Below are 15,270 nucleotides of genomic sequence, written 5' to 3' on the forward strand. Positions count from 1 at the left end.
TGTCTGAACATGGCATTTTAGCAATCTGCTAATTGTTACGAAAAGCTTCACTTGTTGGAGATGCAGAATCTCAGGTCCCAACTAGGACCTTCTCGATCAGAATCTGAATTTTAACGAGATCTCCCAGGTGACCGTGCGTACCCGAGCGCCATCTTAAAGCACGGTATTTTGTCTTCATTGTGGGAAGAACGCTTAGCATGAGATTTACTCCTTAAAATTTTGTGTGCATGGTGTGTGAACATTGCCCACAACAGCTATCTGCAGCATTCTCATCTTGCTCCACTGAAACTTTATACCCATTGAATGACATCGCCCCATTTTACCCTCTCCCCTAGCCCCAAGAAACCGCCATCTTACTCTCTGCTCCTAGGATCTAACCATGGTAGACCCCTCCTTGAAGTGGAATCCTGTAGTTTTTGTCATTCCGTGGCTGGCTTAGGTCACTCCGCATAATGCCTCCAAAGCTCATTCATGCCATTGCCTATGGCATGATTTGCTTTTTTAAAGAGATGAGTGGTATTCCACTGTATGTCTGCACCACACTTCCTCCCTCCAGCCTTACTGATTATTCCCTGCCCAGCTTTACTGAGATACAATCAAGATCATGCACATTGAAGGTGTACAATCTGATGATTCGATGCACTGCTAATGTCTTGAATTTGTCCAAACAGATACCGTTTCCCCCTCCCGTTACAGATTTGCTTCCATTGGGGGGCTCTCTTGCTGTGTTAGCTGTGTGCTTGTATCAGGAGGTAATGCTCGGAGGCACGTCTGACGCTTCAGTCCCGATAGTTGTGGGGGCCAAGGGCAGCCTGCCCCCAAAACGTGCCACTTTGGCATACTGATATTTTAAATACAAGTCGCTTGAAAAGCAGGACACTCAGATCCTCCTCTGTCCCCTTGCACAGAAGAAATGAATGGCTCCTGTGCAAGGTCCCCTCCCTGGCCCTGGAGGTAAAGAGACATCCTTATCAGCAGAGATGGGAAAGGCAGAGCCCCGGGCCTGTATAAACAGAGCTTGTGACTTTTTAGTAATTTACCACCCCATCCAAATTCTGTTTAGAATTCCTGACTCAACTGGAGCTCCCAACATGACATTCTGTGTTTTGTCCATAACTGACGAGTTTTATTATCTCTTTGTCTGGAAAACATAAAAAATGCCCTCCTTCGTTATTTCTTTAGCTCTTCATTTCATTATCGGACCTCCATGCTCATGCAATAAAATTTTGGTTTTGGTTTTGTGTTATTCTGTTAATCTGTCTCATTTGATTTAATTCTTAGTCCAGCTGGAAGACTTGAAGGGTAGAAGAAGAGTTTTTCCTTCCCTTCATAGGCATGGTGCTTTGATTTCTTCCTGACTGCCCACACCCAACCCCACTTCTCCGGATTCCAGATTCCGTGCTTGGTGAGGATTCTCTCCCTGGCTTGCATATGGTGCCTTCTCGCCATGTCTTCCCATGGTGGAGGGAAAGAGAGCTCTGGCGCCTCTTCCTTTTCTTATAAGGGCACTAATCCCATCATGGCGGCCCCAACTCCATGGCCTCATCCCAATCCAATCCCCTCTCAAAGGCTCCCGCCTCCAAACACCATCCCATTGGTGGTTAGGGCTTCCATAGATGAATTTTGGGCGGGACACACATTCAGTCCCCAACTGGGTGCAATGTTTTTATGCCTTACGGCAGACGCTTGTGGGCGGATGGTCCAAAGGGAACAAACAAACCGAAGAAATGGAAAAACCTAATTAATTCCATGCACAACTTGGATACGTAGTACCAACTAACAAAAGTAGAATATAAAATTCTATATTACGAGAAACACATCTTCTCAAACACGCCTCCCCCAAAATGGAACAATATGGAGCAAAATATTAGTCGTGGGCATCACTTGGCTGTGAGCTTCTGAGAAAGTTTTCTCTAAAAAATTGTTTTATTATGTAATGAGCACGGGGTGTTATATGCAATCGATGAATCACTAAACTCTACCCTGAAACTAATAATACACGATATGTTAACGACCTTGAATTTAACTTAAAGGAAATTATTTTGTCACAACTGTACACATCATAAAATTTAATCATTTAAAGTGTAAATTCAGCGGCTTTTAGAATTTTCATATCAAAATATAAACATAGCAAATGTAGCATTTATAGCAAAATCATCACCACAATTAATGTTAGAAAATTTTCATCACCCCCCCAGAAAGGAACCGTGTTGTCGTTAATATCCCCCCAACCCTCCCAGCTCCCTGGCCACCACCAGTTTTCTCTCTCAATGGACTTGCCAAATCTATACTTTAATATGTGTTTTCCAAGTTTGCTATGATGGGAGCATATTACTTTCACAATAATTAAAAGAATCCCATATTAAAATTTATTCTACAGGGCGCCTGGCTGGCTCAGCCCGTGGAGCGTGCGACACCTGATCTTGGGGTTGTGAGTTCGAGAGCCACGTTGGATGTGGAGCTTACCTAAAAAATAAAATCTTTAAAAAAAGACTTAAAAAAAGTTTCTTCGGATAAAAGGAAGCACATGTGAAGTGTGAAGTCACAGCTCCAGGAAGGGATGCACTGAGCTTTGAACATCATCATTTTGAAAAAGGAGCCCCATCTCTGGTTGATCTGCCTTCCTTCAGACTCGCATTCCCCCCAACCCTGTCAGGTGTTCATTCTTAGATTGGTGCATTTTCTGGGTAATCCCAACAATTTTGCCTTGAAATCAAGAGGCTGATTTTTTGCAGAAGTTTGGTATTTTTCAAGTGTGTGTCTAATATCCTACCTGAACAGCTGCTTCTTACCACTGCTAAAGGCATTTGTTTGGACCAATTTGTTTAGATCAACAGACCTTTGAACAGTTGTATAAACAACAGCAGTTAAGAGCAGAGACTCACAAACACTGTTGCCTGAGCTAAGGGCATAAATATCAGCTGGACTGATTGTGGTCACTCTAGCCGGGATCCAGAGACTCACATTGGGCCCCAGAGATAAGAGCATGCTCCTAATATGATATAATATAATATCTTTTTATTATGTTCAGTTAGCCAGCATATAGTACATCATTAGTTTTTGATGTAGTGTTCAACGGTTCATTAGTTGCGTATGAAAAAATAATATAATATTATAACATAAAGTTGTAATACAATATGATATAATTAATATAATATATTATAATACAATATGATAAATAATATATAACATAATAGCAAATCTTGGTCATTGATTAAGACAGATTGAAGTGATGTATAAGGTAAGGTTAGTGGTTATAGGAATTCGAGCAATAGATGCATAAGGGAATTGATGAAATTTGATTTGAATAATGTGCTAATTCGAATAATGTGCATATTGGTAAACACTTCCCTGATAAAGATTAAAACATACACCACATACAAGAGACAGACCGCCCTATGCTATTTTTGCAGCACCTCTTAAATGTATGATGACTTGAACGTTAAACGTTCATAAATGTTTCAAAGGGGGAAAAGATAACAGGAAGAACATGTGTCTGTTTTCTGTTTCTCTCATGTTTTAAGAGACAGAATTATTCTCAAGTATCCCTGGAGTTGGAAGGAGCTTTGGAGATTAGCAGATGCAGACCAGGATATTAAGAACCAGAAGTTTCTTCTTGGTTTTTGTTTTTGTTTTGTTTTGTTTGTTTTTTAATTTTATGGTCACATAACTGGTAGAACACAAAAAAAATCAGTTCTTTTATTTTTATTTATTTATTTTTTTTAGTTTCAGGGGTAGAATTTAGTGATTCATCCATTGTGAAGAAGAAGAAGAAGAAGAAGAAGAAGAAGAAGAAGAAGAAGAAGAAGAAGAAGAAGAAGAAGAAGAAGAGGAAGAAGAAAAACAGTTTCTGATTAATTTCTTAGCTTGGAGGCACCAGCCCATCACTGCCTAACATCAGAGGACAACCAGGAAAATGTTTATGCAATTTAGATTCTCAGAACGTGAATCATGTTTTCATGTTCGGTTTCAACTTCTACTTTTGCAATCTTAGACTTCAGAAGGTACGACGCGTGGGGATGGGGGGGATGGGGCAGACCCCATGATACGTATGGGGCACGCAGCAAGGACAACGTGGGCACACAGATTGGGTAGAAAAAACCCAGAGTTTCCGGAAAGCATGCATATCCCTGCTCACCCACGAGTGTTCATCCTGAAAGACGCTAAGAAGCAGCTGATTCTGCACAATCCAGGCCGTGTGGCAACAAAAGCTCTCATAGGTTAGAGGGGATACCTGACAGGGAGAAAGCACAATGCTGTCTTAAATCCTAAGGAACACCACCTTGCATTATAGGGCTCCCCTTGCTGAAACCCTTGAAGGAACTTGTTGTTTTTGACAAATGCATTGTTATGTAATTTTCCTCCCCACAGGTAACACTTTCCAGGTGGCACGGAGTTAATGATTCTCAGCTTGCCTTTATTCTTGTGCTCCCACATCACCGTGGGTAAACACGTTGCACCCAGCTCTCCTTAAAATCGGCGGCCACGGAGTCACGGTTTGCCCGAGGGTTGTCTAAACAACCTGTTTGAGAGCAGAACTACGTGGCTTGGCCTGGCCAGCCTCCAGCCGATAAGGGGCGAACGTGATGATCACTGTGACACATGCATGGTGTTTTTTCTAGGGAAGATGGAAAACTCTAAAAATACTTACTATTTAATAGACTTGCAAATGGGTTCTCTAAAGAATCTCCACTCTGTCGAACAGAACCAGACTGTCTGTACTCAAGTCCACACCCAACCTGGTATCCTGGGACAAATGCAGGGGACGTGCTCAGTGCCGGGGGAAGCAACTTGCAAGGGCCGTCTGTCCTTCCGGAGTTGACAAAACTGATGGGAAGGCTGTGCCGGCTACGACTTCTTAAGGCACGGAAGACGAGATCAGAGCCCTGGTGTGTTAATGTCTATTATCCAAAGGCAAAAGGATGGTCATCATAAATTAGCAATCTGCCTCCTCATGCCAAAGTGAGATAATCCCTAAGAGGATCTCGTAAAATCTCCAATATATAACTTGAGCATTGCTCATGTCTCACCGGCTTGTGATTTCTGTCCTAATTAACCACGTTCTCTATTCCATGAAGACTGAGGTGCAGTTGGCTCCTGCTGGGGCTCTGAGCGAATTCATATTGAGCTATGTTCACATAGCACTTCACATCCCATCAACGTGTTCACACTGGGGGCTCACAACTGCATGGATGCAAGACATCCAAAGCTCCAGGAGACGGGTAGACACCTGCTAGAATTCTAGCATCATTCCTCCACTTGGCCTCTTGAATTATTTTCTGTGTGCATGAATCCCCTTCAACACATTCCTGCTGGAAAGCCAGCCTTTGTAGGCAAAAAAATTTCCTAATATCAATTTGCATATTGAGAAGGAAGGACAGTTGGATGGAGGCATACTTTTTCATTTAACTTTTTAATTTTAATTAAATTTCTAAGTTTGAGACAATTTCAGATTCAGACGCAGCTGTAAGGAGGGATACCAAAGATCCCTGTATCCTTCCTCTAGTCCCCTCAATGGCAACATCCTGCAAAACCACCTCACAACGAGGACATTGACTTTGTTACTATCCAGACACAGAGCATTCCATCACCTGCATGCCCTACTCTGCTCTTTTCGAGCTAAGCCCACTTCCCTCCCACCTGCAGAGACCTATTGTAAGACCTGGCAACCACCAGTCCACTCTCTCGCTCCATCATTCTGTCATTTCTGGGACGTTCTATTGCTGGATTCATGCAGCATGTAAGCTTTCAGGATTGGCTCCGTTCACTCCCTATGACATCCAAATTGTTGAGTGCAGCAATACTTCATTTCTTTTTGTTGCCATTTTTGTTGGGGGGCAGGGGGAGGCAAACCACTGATCCTTTAGTAGACACACAGCGCCGGCCAGCAGTTCTCCTGAGAGCATAATTTGCAGAGACTACAGTTGGCAAGAGGAAAGACTTTGTTGGCTGTCCAGTGTCTTCAGAATGGAGGACTGCAGTCTTGCTGGAGGGGAGGGCGCGGGGCGCCACGGAGTCCCCCAAATGCAGATCTGCTTGGAGAGCAGCTGTAGACATACAGCTCCTGTGTCTGGGGACCCGGGGACCCTGCCGCCTGTTCTTTGCAAAGTCTCCAACACTGGGATTGCTCTTTGCCTTTGGAGTGTGTGCACAAGGGTGGATTTTGTCTCTAAGGGTTTGCATACCGAGTCCACTTTCAGCTTCCATGGGTGCCCCTGAGCTGCCCCTGTGGTGTGACTGATGGATCTCATGGCTCGAGCCACATGGCTGAACGGTCAGCCCAGATTGAGGGATGTCCTGAGAACATGCCACCCCTCACCGTCACTCCTGGGGAAGACAGCTGCATTGCAATGCAGTTTTCTTCAAAGGCCTCCAAGGTGTGCATGAATCCGGCACGAGAGTTCTCACAGACGGGTTGCCTCCTGGGGAAATCACCGAACGCTTGGTCCATCAGTTACTTCTATGCCTTGCTCTTAGGGGCCATCATTCTTGTAGACGCTGGAATTGGTCACAGCAGGGCTGGCAGTGTGGAAGGAACCAGAAGGGCCAAACACCGGGCGGCCGGGAGCCCGGGCAGCTCACCGTGGCCACGGCAACATGTGCACCTGCAGGAGGGGTGGGTTCTGGAATGCTGCCCACCTGCATCTCCCCCAATCTGCCGTGCAGGGCTTCAGGTCTGTGTCTCAGCTACGCAGGCATCCGTGCACTCCCAGCCCCGGGAGAGATCCACTGCTGTTCCACCGATTCCTGGGGTTGTGCAGTTTCTAAAGACAAAATTAAACAGGCTCTTTGAGATGCTTGACCCTCACGCCTGGTTGATAGTACTTCTTGCAGCTTTGCTAACCCCCACGACGAAATATTTTGCAATGATTCAGACGCCACAGCCTCAGCAAAATGCGGATGTGTCCCCCTCAAAAAACTCAGATGATACCATGGCGATCCAAATGAGAATGTGAAGCCCTGATTTTTAAAGGGTTTGAGATGTAAAGAGATGCTGAAGTCATGTTGAACGTGAAGCAGGGTCTTCTGAAAACAAAACAAAAAACAAAAAAAACCCAAGCAGATTTCAGAAAGAATAAAATTGTTGTGCACACATGTATGTACAGCTATTTGTTGAAATGACCCCGAGGACTCATTAAAACAAAACAACAAAAGAAAGCAATGGGGAAGCTGGTTGGGGGGGGGGTCATTCTGAGCTCTGGGAAGTATAGACAAAATGGTAAATACAACAAGTGTCAAAGTTACAGAGGAAAGGATGACATGTTTCCAACACCTGGGAAGGAAGGAGTGTTTTTGGAAACATAGGGCTGAGTCATAGCTGAAGAAACAATGACGGCTCGGTTTTCCAAGGTTCATGAAAGACTTTCCTTGTCCGACTCAAAATGCATGGTACGAAACATAAACGCCCAACCAAAGGCATCTCAGGAACATGGCAGCAGACGTCCAAACACAGAGGAGACTCTCTTCCAACAGCCAGAGTGAGAAACGCAGGTCCCCTCCCAAGCGGCCGGCGGGACCTGGAGAGGCTGTGTCTGCGAGACTAGGAGGAGCTGGAAATGGGGACAGCGTGTGTGCAGGGCCCGGAAGGGGCATCGCAGGCTACCTGACATTCTGCACAGAGCACAGCCTCTCGAGTCCGGAGGAAATACACGGAGAGTGTTTGCTCTCATGGACCCCCGTCTCGTTGTGATTGCCCAAGGCAAGTCTCCACATCAGAGGAAGGGAGATGGAGGGGGACAGGTGTCCGTGAGCAGCGGCCGGGAATAGCCAGAGCATCAGCCCACATGAACGTTGACCTCATCCCCTCATCCAGCAGCAATAAAATATCATGACGCATCGAAGCGCGACGAGCACGGTGGAGATCGCAACCAGGCTGGGAATGATTGGGATACACACATGCAAGTCTCTGTGAACACAGGTCTTTTCTTCCACGAGAGGGGAATCACGTGGCTTCGTTCGTGGTCTGCTCGGGTCACGATGCATGTACCATCGACACCTCATCGCGGAAATAATGCACACGAAAACACAGCTTCCCCTGCAAGAAAAGGGGGGATTGTTAAAAACATAAACCTCGTTAGGGTCAACAGAAGCCAAGGAAACAGGCAGTTAATAGAAAGTAGGAAATAAACACACATGACGGAATTGGGAACCAGTGTCAAGTCTAACCAATAGCAATAGACTGAAAAATCTCTCCTCTTTGTCAATTTGAACTCTTAAGGTTGGGCTGAAAATCATCAAGGTCCTTGCCCCTTGCAAGGGTCTGAAAGTAATCACAGAGAGAGCCTTTCACGGGGGAGAAGCTCGGAGCAAAGACGTGGAAACAATAAAACAAATGAGAACATTTGAACAGAAACTTTCCGTAGCCATATTCACGTCAAGGAATAAAGCCCCTAAGGAATTAAAAAAAAAAAAAATAGATAAAGGTCAGCACAAAGTGATTTTAAAAAAAAAGTCACCAAAAAGTTATAAAAAATGCCAAACGTCTTTGCAGCTAGCAGCCTGGCTCGTAAATACAGGAAGCAGGATTTGGAAGCATAGAAGAAAGTGTTGCTTAGGGTGAATCCTGCCTTCAAAGGAAGGACAGATAATCCCTCCTATTTCTACGCCTTTTTTTTTTTTTCCTTTTTTCTTTTTTTGTGGCTGAACTCGACTTGCTTCCTCCGAAGTCCCTGCACCTGCAGGGACATCCCCACCAACAGCACCGCTGTCTCCCTTCACACCAGCGCCTTGTGTGTCTTCCTGGCCTGGGAAGACCAAGAAAATCAAGTCTCACTCCTGCAAATAAGTCGTGATTCCGGATACAATGTGAACCGAAAAAGAAAAATCTCTGCTTTGTTCTTTGTACTTCACTGACCTTTTGACCAGCCCATACAATGCACGGGACCGACTTACTGAATAGCGCCAGGGGCGAGGGTGTGGGGGGCGATCCTGGCATTCTTCCAAGCTCCATCCTGCCCCGCCGAGACCCTGGTCCCTTAGCCACCCCAAACACATGTGCACCACGACAAAGGATTTGTGCAAGGCTCTGCAAACACCAGGTGACGGGACTTTGCTGTTGTGCGTGTGTTTTCATAAAAGCATGGGACACGGTCTCAGGGATGGCAGCCAGCACGCTGCCCATGGGGAACGAGGTTGCAACCCCGACATGGCTTCACCCGCCAGCCCCTCGCAAAATGAAAGCTGCACGGTGAACATAAAAACACGGCCCCAATCAAAACCAGATGCGTGCAGCTCTGATGACTTCTCCCCGCTTCCCTTACCCTCCGTCTCATTTTACGCGTCTTCTAAAATAGATGCGAGACTTCCACAAATCCCTTTGCTCCGGCGTCTCTCCATCGCTTAGGACAACGTTGCCAGGTAGGTGGATCAAGAGATCCCCCAGTTCCTGACTCAGCGAAGGCGGGCTGAACTTCATCGTTTGGGCGGTGGAATGTCTGGAACAAATGAGACACATTGACTTGTTTCTAAGTACCGACGCGGGCAGTAGCTTACGAGCCATTTCTGTATTTTCCCCAACCTTTCTCGGTTTAGGATGTCCACACCCAGGGCAAACCTCCAACCCAGTCAACCAGACCCACGGCGTGTCCACATCGGACACCTCTGTGACATACGAGGGAACATCTTGTCTTTCCGCTTTTCCAGAAGGTGGTCTGCCAGAGAAAGAGGAAGCCATTCATTGTATGAAAGGTGCTTCCAGAACGGGAGATTGGTTCGGGATTCCTTGCGCTCACTGGGTCACATTTATGTTTCTGGGCACGGCTGCGTGCATACCATTTTTTTTTTTTCACGTTAAATAAAGTGTTGCTTCAGTTTCCTGAGGCAGCAGGCAAACCCCTGTGTTGCCATTAGACATGTCCAGGTCAACTCTTGAGTTTACCGCTTACCTGAATTTGGGCTTGCTCACCTGTCCGAGCAAGAAAGCACTGAAGACAACAATGTGAGCTTTCTACGAGAAAGTGGAACCTTATAAATCACCAGCCCCTCCCCAGTCCTGGCCCTTCCCTTGGAGCCAAATGGAACACAGGTGGCCTCCTCCTCCTCCAATCATCTCCATATTAACATTTGTTTTACACTCTTACCATTTCTTAGTATCCCCCAAAAAAGGTGACATGTGGTTTCTAAATTAGTTTTCCTTTCAAAACAAAGGAAGTCGAGCCAACAATGCATTTTCCCAGCTACCATTTTTCTTTTTCTTTTCTTTTTTTTTTAGGTTTGCTTTGCTGACAAGCCAGCTGTCGTGGGGAATGGAATTTTGCATGGCACGTCTCGGATTATTTTTTTCCCTTTTTATGAGTAGTCTTTTGACTGGGGTGGTCTTCTTCTCAAGACAATACAAAAATATTTTTAAGTGTACTATATATAAACTGACAAAAGTGGATGCATTTGGGAGTGAGTTTGCCTCTCGTCCACAGAGAGCTCTGGTTTAACCACACCCACGTAAATAAGAAACACCTCTTGCTTGGTTACGGTGGAAACTTAGGACCGCCATATTTATTTTACCTCATCTGAACTTTCAAGTCGTGCTTTAATTTATAAAGAACTCAAAAAAAATCACATCGAAAGAAAAGAATGATGAAACACAGACATGGCAAGTTTGCCGCCAAAAAATTTGACTCAACAGCTTGACCAGACTTCACCAGAAGAAATTCCATTGACCTAATTTAGAAGGGGATCGGTTCATATTCCCAAATTATGGATCCCTCTGGGGCTGTGAGGAAGTCTTCAAACACTGGGGCCGTCTTCCAGTGATATTCATTAACTCATTGATGACATGGCACTGGGTTTGTGAAATGGAATTTAATTGTACGGGGTGCCATCCAAAACTTTTAAAAAAATCCTGGCACTGGTTAAAGGAAATCATAAAAAGGACCATCGATGGGGATCATTGTGTGGTTTCTCTTCCAATGAGTAGAATTCGGTGTGGCAAGAAATTGTTCCTTAAAGAGATCTAAGATGGTTTTCTTTTCTTCCTTTTCTTCTATTGTATTTTTAAACATTCGATGTATTGTTTTATTCTGTTTTGGTTACAGGAACTGACAAGTTCCCTTGATGTGGGTGCCCTTATTGTAATGCCCTTCCAATGATTCTGAGCATGGCGGAGCTTCCCCTCGTAGACAAAGGGTTGGTACAGTCTTGACGATGATGCTTCCATCTTACTTAATAATGGTGTTCCTTAACCTTCCCTGTGCCGGGCACCTGGTAATTGTTCCATAAATGCAATTTCCATCACCGCACTGTTAAATCTACCAAATCGTCAACTGAACTCTGTGATAGCCTATTAAAGCACGTTCATGCTTCAGCGCTCACCTGACTTCATCATCAAACCCAACACCGAGCTCAAAGCGAGAGAAAACACCGGTATTCTTGCAGTGAAGCCCGGCAACGAAACAGAAGAGCGTGGTAGAAATACAAAACAATCCCTTTGCAACTTCCCTGTTTTGATTTGGTGGTCAAGGAAATCTGAGTCTCGTCTTTGTTTCCTAGACGTTCACGGAGCAGAACATAAGGCAAACCCTCAGCTTCCGATGAAATGTGTTGGAGCCTAAAGATTTTTGGAAGCAGCCAGGCTTGTCTATGCCATGGCGTTGCCTTGAGTCTGTTCGCTCATTCAGCACAAATAGGTCAGATCCTGCTAGGGCTCCAGACGCAGGAGGGATGGAGACGGGATCCTCCTCCTTGCAACCCCACCATCAGACCAGAAGAAGGCAGGGCAGATACTTAGAGATGATAATCGTCCACTTTTAGCTTGGAGGACATTCCTTATATGCACAAAACTCTCAAGACCATCCCTGACTTTAACCAAGCCTTCACTCTTACCTTTTTAGCTCCCTCAAAACAAAACCCTGACCGCATCACCCCCAGGCTTCCCATTCGTCTTACCTTATTATGCCTACAACTCATCCCCTTGATCACGTATGTTCATCTCCTCCTCATCAAGGGAATGGACTGGCTTGTCTTCAGCTGGTTTTAATCGGGGAGCTCGAAGCGCCTGCCCTGTCATGTGGTCAGATGATTGGTCAAAATACTAAACCGCCCCAGAATGAGATCATCTAAGCTCCCGTGTGCCCTTTATGCAGACAGAAGAAGAGAGACGGTGCCGTTCCAAACCTGATAAGACATCGGCACCATCTTGGCGGGCTCAGGCATTCCTTCGAAAGTGTCTTCGCCTACAAGGATTTATGAACGCCCACGGTAGCCAGCTGTTAAATGTAAAGCCAGAAAACAGGCCACCATTTGTCAGGCGCTTCAGGGTGGACAGAATGGAGAATAAGAACCTAATGGGGACGGGGTCTCCGCTTGGGAGGATGAGAAGGTCTTGGAGCTAGAGGTGGTGGTTGCACGACATGGTGGATGCATGAAATGCCATGGGATGGTGCCCTCCAATGTGGTTACAATGGTTTTATCAGTTGCGTTGTGTCCTCTTCAAATTCCTATGTTGAAATCCTAACACCCACACCTTAGAACACAACCTTATTTGGAATGAGGGCCATCGCAGAGATAATTAAGTCATACTTAGAGAGGATGGGAGTCTAATCCAATAGGACTGGTATCCTTATTAAAGTGGAGAATCTGAGGCCACTGGGCTGGCTCAGTCAGCGGAGCAGGCAACTCTTGGTCTTTGACTTAGGAGTTTGAGCCCCACGTTGGGTGTAGAAATTATGTAAAAAAAAATTAAAATGAACAAAAGTGGAGAATCTGAGCTCACACATGCACACACAGGCAGAATGCCATATAAAGACAAGCGGAGATTGGATGATGCAGGCACAGAGCAGGGAACACGAAGGACAGCCAGCCGCCACCAGGACTGGGAGAGGGGCATGGAACACATTCTCCCCTGGAGCCTCCAGAAGGAACCAGCCCTGCCCACATTGTTGATTTCTGACTTTTGGTCTCCAGAACTGGGAGAGGACACGTTTCTGTGGTGCCTTGTTACGGCATGCCACCAATCAATGCAAACGGTATGGTTTGTGTTATTTGTATTTAACCACAAAACAATGAATCGGTTCCCAGGATGTACATAGACGTCAGGACATGCTTTAATAGTAGACATAAAATGGAATGGGCGACGTGGCCAAGGCATGCAGGTGAACTTCCAAAGAATCAGGCGTTCACAGGGAGTGATTCACAGACCTGTCCCAAACTCGCTAGTAGGTGCGGCACGAGGGTCCCCTTGCTCACCCCGTTCACAGACTTTGCTCAGATACGGTCTCTATCTCTCTGCTGCTCGATTCAGGAAGCATTCTCTCTTTCCCAGAAGCACAGGGTGGGAGGGTCTGTCCACACCCGTGAAGGACTCAAGCCGAGTTCCATGGGGACGTCCCTTCCAGCTGGATGAGTTTCCACCTGCCCCAGGATGGAGAGGTCAGCTCTCAGTATCTGCAACACAGAGATGAGGTCTTCTCTTTGCAAGGACAGCCCTGCCAGGCAGAGCCAGACCGCTGACCTCTCACTAGAGGGTTTTGGGGAAGCATGCGGCTGAGGGATGGGCACATGCTCGGAGCTGACAAGCAGCCCCAGGTGGCACCATTGTAAGTTACTTGGCACCGGGACGTGGGTGCCTTGCAGAGCCTCCACTCCCAGCTGGCCGGCTTTCAGAGATTGGTTGGTTTGTGGTCCGTGATGGATTGAACAGGTTTGAAAGACGTTGTGATGGCTCCTTGTTGCCATGACTGCGGAACAAACAGTCTCGTCCTAAGATTGTGGGAGCTTTTTATTCTCACTCCAAAGGGTGATTCAAGGAGAATGAATGTAGGGCAGGCTGGCATGGTAGGGACCAGGTGCCCCTATTTGCGGACTTGGCTTCATATGGGTAGATCTCAACCGTCCACCCAAAAAAATGGGGTCAATAGTGTATGTCCTTTAGAAGATACTGTAGGAATAGCAGTATATACATGTATATATATAATGCATTTATATACAATACTTATATATTATATTACACACATATTGAATGTGTATTAAATGCGCATGACACACATATATATCTGTGTATTTGTTGCTGCTGTTTATATGTGCATAATTTATTGGATATTTGTGTATTTTATTACTGCCTTTTAATATATGCTTATATATATGCTCGTCTTATATGCATATATAAAAAGCCAATAATATATATGCATTTACATGCATATAAATGCAACATATATATGTGCACTTGTTGTACATGATGTGGGAATGAATCTAGGGCACGCCGGAGTGGCAGGAAGCCAGTGACATTATCTGCTGCTTTGGCCTCCTATAAGCAGATTTCAAATAGCTAAAAAAAAATGGTGTCAATGTTTATTCTTTAGAAATCCTCCCAAATCTTTATTTGTAAACACATAAATACCCAATAACAAGGGCGTCCACCCGGCTCAGTCGGTAGAGTGTGTAACTCTGCATCTCGGGATTGTGAGTTCGAGCCCCAAGTTAGGTGTAGAGATGACTTAAAAATAAAATCTTCCAGGGACGCCTGGGTGGCTCTGTGGGTTGGAGCATCTGCCTGCGGCTCAAGTCATGATCCCAGGGTCCTGGGATTGAGCCCCGTGTCAGGCTCCCTGCTCAGCAGGGAGCGTGTTTCTCCCTCTGTTCTGTCTCTCTCTCGCTCTTGCTCTCTCTCAGATAAATAAATTAAAAAATCTTAGGAAAAAAGGATTAAAATCTTCCCAAAAAATTAATACACTATAACAAATATATATAAACATATATGTATATATATTAACATAACACAGTAATGTGTGTAACTCATACGCACATATACATAATTTATAGTGAATTGAACCATATATTATGTTTCAATATAAATATACATTGTGCAGTATAGATACAGACACACAGACACAAGATATCTGTATTTTTTGCTGTTGTTTCTACATGCCTATATGTATATATGTCCATATTGATATGGACATATTTGCTAGTATTATTGATCACGAGTTTTTGTTGCATATTATACATGTATAATGCATTAAACACACCATGTTCGTATAACGCTGCTTATATAACTCAATTTGGTTATTTATTTGGTTATTTATAACTATTGGTTATTTATGTGCATATGTGTAATATGCTGTGATGTGTTATGTATCATGAGCAAGTATGTACATATTTGTTGTGTATTTGTCTATGTACACAGCATGTGTGTGTCTGTTGTGGTCTATCATATACGCGTCTATGTATTCGCGTGTGTGTGTGTGTATTTTTGCTGCGCTGCTCCTTGATGTACGTGCATGTCTGTATATTTGCTGTTGTTTAGTATGCCTACATACACTATGCATGGAGTTGTTGGCA

General features: G+C 45.0%; 1 long non-coding RNA gene across 1 annotated transcript; it reads right to left on the bottom strand.

Moving 5' to 3' along the window:
* Positions 1–3,740: 3,740 nt before the first annotated feature.
* LOC130544359 (uncharacterized) lies at positions 3,741–11,929 on the bottom strand. Its single transcript, XR_008960584.1, has 3 exons — positions 11,881–11,929; positions 9,261–9,434; positions 3,741–8,035 (listed from the first exon to the last, which is right to left on the bottom strand). It is a non-coding gene; the product is annotated as an uncharacterized LOC130544359 (long non-coding RNA).
* Between the last annotated feature and the right edge of the window lie 3,341 nt (positions 11,930–15,270).

The sequence above is a fragment of the Ursus arctos genome, chromosome Y (assembly GCF_023065955.2).
Source record: "Ursus arctos isolate Adak ecotype North America chromosome Y, UrsArc2.0, whole genome shotgun sequence".
Classification (NCBI taxonomy): Eukaryota; Metazoa; Chordata; class Mammalia; order Carnivora; family Ursidae; genus Ursus; species Ursus arctos.